Below are 7,696 nucleotides of genomic sequence, written 5' to 3' on the forward strand. Positions count from 1 at the left end.
AGCCACTCAGCATCACCCAGTAATTCACATCTGTACTGCTCCTCTCCCTCTCCTTTCTCTCCTCTCTTTTTATCTGTAAATGGAAGGCAGCTCGTGAGTGATGCCACCTTGAAGCTGACAGTTCCCGGAAGAAGGGAAGAGGATCCTTTCTCTCTGGGGGACGTCTCCCCCCACAGAGTCCTTTTTCCCTCTCCACAGGTCGCACTCTCTCACTGAGAGGTGGAAGGAGCTGGAGGGAGGGGGCCCTCCCGTGAGGGCTGGGAATCAGTCCGAGCCTCTGACCTTTGCTGCTGCGGGACAGGTTCTTCTTTGAAAGCTAAGGAATTAGGCTGTGGGCTTTTGCAAGCTCCTTTGGACTTCAGGTGGGGTCAGAGGGAGGGATGGGGGCCAGGCAGTGAGATGAGCACTTCTCACCCCCAGTCCCCCACCCCTGCGTGTGTACACCTTCGCTGTAGGGCCTTGCCTTCTTTCTCTTGCCTCTCATCCTGTTTCTTGCTTTCTTTTCTTGTTTTTAGATTCTCTACCTGCCTTCTGTCCCGAGGCCCAAAGCCACGGGCGACTGAACAGGCTGAGCCGAGCATGGCCGCTCACAGGTGATTTGGGGGAGGCCAGCGGAGGAGGGTGGTTCTGGATGGTCTGGCTCCTTCTTCCTGCTCTACTTTTGCTGAACTCTCCGAGGATACAAATGGCAGTTCAAGGTCAACCCCTGACCTCTTCTTCACCACTTTCCCTTCCTGTAAGATTAACTGTCTTAAATTCTGGTCTGTACCTAATGGAGCACAACGTATGTGCCCATTGGCTCTGGAAGGGTTGGTCCCTATAGAAAGCGCTGCCTGGGGATGCCACCCGACCCCGGGGCCATCGTGGGGACGCAGTGCCTTTGGCACAGTCATTTGTGGGCGTGGCCTAGAGCTAGGATGACTTCCTGCCTCTGTAGTTTTGCTTTCCCTGTTCTTGCTTTTAAAAAATTATGTCTACTTAGTCCTTAAGTAATCTACTCATATTATCAACATGTGACATAGTCCAAAAAGTGTATTGCCAAAGTCTCGCTCCCGCTCACGCCCCTCTTTCCAAGGGCCTCCCAGTGTCGGCTCATATCAGAGGCGTCCACGAGCTGATGCGCACGTGCATTGTGCTTTCTCTTCCCTTTCACTACTGATTCTAAAGAGGTGGTGTTCCTGGACAGAGACGGTCCACCCGGGAAACGTGGCCTGACTTGTTCTGTGTCCAGTTAATTTTGCTAATGAAGTCTATACTTTGTTCGGTGTCTGTAGACAGACTAAGTAAACTCTTGCGTAATCACAGACCTCTTTTATTTGTAAGAGTTACCCCCCTCCCTAGCCATTCCCAGAATGACAGAGAAGGGATACAGGGAGCCAGGTGATGTTTGGTCATTTCTGCCGGGCAGGAAACACGTGTTTGAAAATACTTGCCAGGCCAAGACAAGGACGGCAGGCCTGGTGGAGAAGGGACCGCCAAGAGCCCAGGCGGGCTCATATAGGAGAGTCGGGGTCCACCAGACAGATTCCTGGAGATTGACTGGGGCGTCTGGAACGGGAGTGGGAGGGAGAAGAGAGCCGCCCAGACTGCTAATTTGGCTTTAACCAACTCTGTCCGTATTTCAGTCAAAGCTGCTCAAAATGGCTTGTGTGGGCGCACAGCGCCTGTGTCAGCCCATCGGTACCACAGTGCAGAACCCGGAGCCGAGGAACCAGAAACGGGAGACCAGAAAAGACAGACACATTTGAGAGCCACTCAAAAGCTCATTACCTCAGCGCAGAAGCCAGAACAAGTGGCCCACAGGCTTCTCCTGACCGTGGTCCAGGCCAGGCAGAGAAGAGCCTCCTTGTCCTGACCTCTTTGGAAGGGCCGTCAAGACCCCCTGACCGACTCCTGCCCGCCCCAGCTGCAGGAGACTGCCCGATGGCACCTCCATCAGCGAGGGCGTCGGGCTCAGCCTGAGACGGAGTCTCCGCGTGGCTGGACGTGTTGTTCGTTTCATGAGTTTCAAACGCTGTCTGAAGCTAAATGTCTTCACTCCCCGTGTGGGGACGGTCCCCACGCCTTATAGTGGTGGTGCAATCAGAGGACACACGTGCCTGCCTGCTGCGGGCCCGGGGTGGCCTCGGTGTGCTTGTTATTATTCCCACAGGCGTCCCTCAGCCCCGCCCTCTGGGGATCCGTCTGGGAAAGCGCCTGCTCTTCCATTGCGTCCATCTTCAGCAGTGAGCCTCTTCCCTTTCCCAGTCTCCCCCGATCCCAGCCCGCGGTCTGTGGCCAGCAGGGCTGCCCACCCGCCAGGCCAGGCCCGGGTGGGATTCGCCCTTGTGGCCGGTGCCCTGTGTGGGCGCCATTGGCCAAGTCAGACTGGACAGTCTGACTGCGAGTTCTGTCCCTGGAGCCTGTGGGCTGAGGGAGACGAGGGTCAGAGGCAGGAAGGGGGTAGGGCAGGGGTGCTGGGGAATGGGCAGGACTGAGGCCCAGGACACTGAGAGATGACCCTGTGGTCCAGGGGAGCTTTGGGACACAACTGAAGGGCTCTCACCCATGGGCTTGTCTTTGGAGGCAACGTCTAATGAGTAGGACTGAGTGGTTCTGCTTCTTTTGCTGCCGCTGTGTGACTCACTCGACTGTCCTCATCTCTGCCCCACGTCGCTGCCCCAGCCGCGCCCCTGCCTCCGGGTCTCAGCTCTGCCGCCCAGTGTCCTCCTGGAAGCCAAGGGGCACCTTATCCCTCCTGACTACCTTCTGGTGTCTCCCACCCCTCCCAGCATGAGAGGCCGGCAAGGCGCTTGGCAGGCTGAATTGGCCTCCACGCCACGTCATCTCCTACTTTCCCTCCCCCAGCACCAGCCCCAGCAACCTCCTTGCTGGCCCTCAGACACTCTGGGCGCATGTGCTGGCTGTGACCCCCGACCTCGGCACCGGTCCCCCAGGGACCCACACACGCAATCTCCTCCTGGAAGTCATTGCTCAACTGTCACCTTTACCAAGGAGCCCACCCCTGACCACTCTGCTCGGAGGTCCTCCCACCTCCGTCCCTTTCCTCTGCTCCATGTCTTCTACTGCAACTCTTCTTTTAACAAACTACTAATTTACTCATTAAATTAGTTATTTTTTGGCCTGTGTTCCCTTCTGGAGTGAAAGCTCCACAGGGCAGGGATTGGGTTTATTTTGTGCACTGGTGAGTCCAGGCACCTAGAACAGTACTGGGCACATGGAGGCACTCGACACATAGCTGCTGAATGAATGGGTATCACGTTATCACTACGATTCCTGAAGGCCAGGACAATGGCCTGCTGTGGGCCTGGCTCTGTGCTGGGGTGTTCACGAGTTAGTTCACACACAGTGCTGGGAGGCAGTGGCGGCCCTCGTTTTTACATACGAGGAAAGTGAGGCCCAGGGGCACTGAGCCACTGGACTGGGACCCCTGAGTTAGAAAGTGGCTGAGTCAGGACCTGAGCCCGGCCTGCCCGGCTTCAGGGTTAGGGCCCTTTGCCACATGGTGTGTCTGTCACAGTGGGTTTGATCAGATTCTGCAGTAGGAGTGCTCCCAGGATGGCACGTGGTGGGGGGACACTGCCTGGATCAGTGATGGGGAGCCCTGGGGAACCACACCCCCCACCGCACGCAGCATCCCCGAGTCTGGTGGTGCGGCCCCAAGGCAGCAAGGCCCTCTCCCTCGCTGGCGCCCCAGGTGGCCTCCTCGTCAGTCTTCCTGCATCCCTTGGCCTCCCCAGACACGTTCTCCACGCCACCTCCAGGCGGCAAACCAAACCCACGCTGCTTCCCATCCTGTTCCAAAGGCGCCCTCTTCCCCCTGTCACTCCTGCCCTTCACCCACATGTGGCTCATCCCCCCCACCTCCGGAGGCCCTGAACCAGCTGTCCCTCGCCTCGAAGAGCTGGCACCCACTGTCCTAGCGGGAAGGTCACCTCTGCAGCGAGGCCTCCACTGCAGCGCAGCGCCCATGGTTCCAGCTCCCCGGTCACATCTGTGGTTCCTCACGTGCTCTCCGTCATCGCCTGCGAGGCCGGTGGTCACTGGGGCAGGCCAGGGGTGGCCCGGCAGAGGGCTCCCTGCAGGAGGAGCTGCTCACAGTCCCCTGTGCCCCAGGGGTGTTCTCTTCAGTGGCCTGGAGCAGGGGCAGCATCCTGTCCACGGTGTCCTAGGAAGGATTCAAGGACACAAAGAAGCCTGGTTTCCAGAAGGAGGCCTGGAAATGGGAGAGAAAGCCTGAGGTCAGGAGCCAGGAAAGCGTAGGAACACAGCAGGGAGGGACAAGACAGAGTGGAGAGGAGGCCCGAGAGGGTCCCCCCGCCCCAGCACTGTCAGCCCTGCACACTCGGCTGGGTGGCTGGTGGCTTAGACTACCCCTCAAGTCCCTTCCTGTCCCAGCACTCCCAACACACACATACCCTTCGCCATCTCAAGAGGCACAGGGAGAACGCTTTTCCATTTAAAATGGGAAATTACCGCTTGCAATGCTGTTCTAGCTCCGTGATGGTCGGCTGTAACTACCAGTTGAGTATTTAAATACTTTTGTGAGTTCCGATGGATCATGTAGATGTAAATATACACAAATAGGCCAGTTCTTGCGGTTATTCACCAGCGAGGATGCCAGAAACACTGACTGTTGGATTTTCATTGTTTGTCACCAGGCCCGGGCACTGGAAAGCATGGCTGGGCCCCGGGCCCCCACAGTCCGAGGTCTCCCTCGCTGCTCGTGCCCTTTCTGGCTCCTTCTACTCCGGCCGTGCTCCCCTTTGACTGTGGAAGAATCAGCTCAGCATGGGTGGCAGAGGGCTGTCTTGTCTTCGTCACTATGATGGCTGGCGCTGGGCCTGCGGTGCAAAGCTGGGCTGGTTCCTTTGTTTTCTCTTTACTGATCAGGGCTCTGGGTTTAGGATGTCAGAAATGGAACGCCGTGAGCAGGTGTCCTTCCTTCCTTTGAGGCCATCGCCACAAGGACGCTGTGGAACCTGGAAAGCACGTGCCGTGTGAGAGCTCCTGCTGTCATGGTTCCTCCCGACGGGAAGTTGCTGGTCCTTCCCTGCTCCTTAGAGGTCCCAGGCTTCCCCGCCAGTCCCCTCCAGGGCCTGCATCTCAGGAGAAACGAGTCTGGGGCTTCCCCGGCCTGTGCTGGGCAGGAAGCCTCAGCCCCCAGCGCTGACCAGGGCCCAGGGACGGGTGTGTCTGCACCGGCAGGAAGGCTGCCCCTGACGGAGTAGAAACGCCTCCAGTGATCTCTGAGTCCTCTGCTGAGAAAGCCACGTTCTCTGGTCTGCCGAAGGCCACAGTGTAGGACGGCTTCCCTCCCTTTAAGTTGGACCCAGTTTCTATAGCTCACTGAGCTAATCCACCAATGTCCTTAAGTAACCTAATATGGCCCAAAATGTAGCTATAGCTTATTCCCTGTGAGTTGGGGTGACTAACTCTAGGTTCGTTCTGCCTGGGGATTCCCTGCACCCCACCCCTCCGCTGCCTTGGAGCAGCTGAGCCTCAGGAGGGCGGAGCCTACCCTGGGCCAGGCAGAGCTGGGTCGCAGTGGACTATCGTGCAGGGTGTGCAGAAGACATGTCTGCGGGTGCCGTGACAAGGCCCAGGCCCTGCCCTGCTGTAGCAGGCAGGTGTGGGCAGGAGTCCCCACCTGGGCAGGAGGCATGGCTCACCCCAATCACAGCACAGACTTGCAAGTCAGAGTCCTCCCAAAGGACCAAGGCAGGCTGTCCCCATTGCCTCCCGCACCCCTCCGCGACTGTGAACTCCCTAAGGTCATACTCCCCTCCACGTGATTTTCACACATAGTTGATGTCCACTAAATGTTCACGGACTGGACAAAATTCCTGCCGCCACAGCCAGTACATGACGTTTTCTGCAGTCACTCCACCTGTCTGACCTAAACTCCAGCAGACAGGTCACAGATGCTGAGGGATGGGTGACTCAGGAAACAGGAGCTCGGCCCAGCACTGACGAGGCGTGTCCCGCAGCTCGGCCGTCCTTACCCTCGGAAGGGTGCTCCCAGCGCAGGCCAAGGATGGCGTGCCCGGGGTGGGACAGCCTGCTTGTGTTCTTCTTGCTGGTGTCCCTGCAGTTTCCTGTCACCTCCTGCAGCTGTGAGGAGATGGGGAAGTGCACCTGTTTGCGCTTTCCTGATTCCACGCAGTCTCACTTGGCTAAACATTTACACTGCTTGCAAGGGTACCTTCTGGCTGAATATTAGAGACTTTTTCTCATTATCTTTCAAAACAAAGAAAAAAAACCCAGCCTCTCCACAGTTTTTGCACACGAAGTGATGAGAATGAGCTCGCCACCGCAATGAAAGCCACGGTTCCAGAGTCAAGGGCTCCAGATCTGGGCCATGACTAAGCATCATGACTAAATGGGTCGTTTTCTGGTCTGCTGGCAGGCCTCCTCCTCCCGGGAGGGTGGACGCCAGGTGAGCGTTGCGTCACCGCCGCTCCAGGGCCCGTGTGACCTGAGGCGGCCGTGTGTCCCGCCATCTGTAAGGTTGAGTGTGGCTGGCCTGAGGAGCGGTGTTCCAGCCGAGGGACTAGAGTCTAGACCGTGCAGCGAGGGCCACGCGCCCCTCGGACCTCGTTCCTTCTCTCGGGGTCAGCCCACTGACAAGAGGTTTTGGCGCTGCCAGCGGGGTCCATGCCAGGATCCATGGAGGACGTGGGGCCCTGGAACGCAGCCTTGGCCCTCACTGAGCTCACCCACTGCAGCAAGCAGAATGCACAGAAGCCACACGTCAGAGAACCAGGCCCCCCGGGACTGGCTGTCCATGCCCGCACAGCCCGACCACATCTCTGGGCATGCGGGACATCCCGACACCACACCCTCGGGACTTGGCGCTCCACGGCAGGGTCAGTGAGTGCCTCCCATCGGACGCCGCCGGCCTCGGCCTCTGTCGCTCACTCTCCCTCAGGCATCACCGCCATGCCTTGCTGTGGGTGATGGTTGTCTTTTCAATTTATCTCCCCCAGCTCTCACTGGACTGAGGATCATCAAATGCTTTAGAAATGCGATCTACCGAATCGAGGAAACCAAGACAGTGGGAAACATGTGTGACTTGCCCAAGGCCACCAGGTCCCCATTCATCCAGAGGCTCGAGAAGCTGTCCGTTGGCCAGAGGAAAGAGCGGCGGCCCTGCCACTCAGGGAGGTCCCCCTGGTCACCCCTTCCTCTGTGCCCCCAGAGCCCCACGGCCCCCTCTGCGGGCAGGTGAGAGAACATCACTCCCTCCCTTCAGGTGTTCTCACGAGCAGGTGGACGGAAGGGCTGTGGGTTCCACCAGCACAGGTTTATGCACTGGACTCACTCTGTGTGTGAAGAAGAGACTCCCCTCGCTCTAACAGCTGCCTTCTTGTGCAACCCTGAAAGGCCCGGAGGGACTCCAAGTGCCGGCCCTCCGGGCTGGGCTTCTTTGAGGAAGAAACGGAGCCTTTCAGGGGTCCTGACTGTCCCCTGTAGGCCTGCCCTTGGGCCCACTGCGGGAGTCCCTCCACTGCCACTCAGGAGCTCTGTGGCTGAGGCCCAGCCGACCGCAGGGGCCAGTGCCCACGTGAGGCGTGAGACTGCCAGCAGCCATCCCTGCGGCTTCCACACACAGCTGGGGAGCTCTTCCTCTGTTGCAGTGGGAGGGTGGCCTTGTCGCACCGGTCAAACAAGCCGTGTGATGGAAACGATGAAC

The 7,696-nt window shown here is 58.5% G+C and overlaps 1 long non-coding RNA gene across 1 annotated transcript; it reads right to left on the minus strand.

The window, feature by feature from the left end:
* Window positions 1-1,313: 1,313 nt before the first annotated feature.
* On the minus strand, window positions 1,314-5,268 carry LOC123479885 (uncharacterized). Its single transcript, XR_006655686.2, has 3 exons — window positions 4,477-5,268; window positions 3,936-4,216; window positions 1,314-2,709 (listed from the first exon to the last, which is right to left on the minus strand). It is a non-coding gene; the product is annotated as an uncharacterized lncRNA (long non-coding RNA).
* Between the last annotated feature and the right edge of the window lie 2,428 nt (window positions 5,269-7,696).

Source organism: Desmodus rotundus, chromosome 10, assembly GCF_022682495.2.
Source record: "Desmodus rotundus isolate HL8 chromosome 10, HLdesRot8A.1, whole genome shotgun sequence".
Lineage (NCBI taxonomy): Eukaryota > Metazoa > Chordata > Mammalia > Chiroptera > Phyllostomidae > Desmodus > Desmodus rotundus.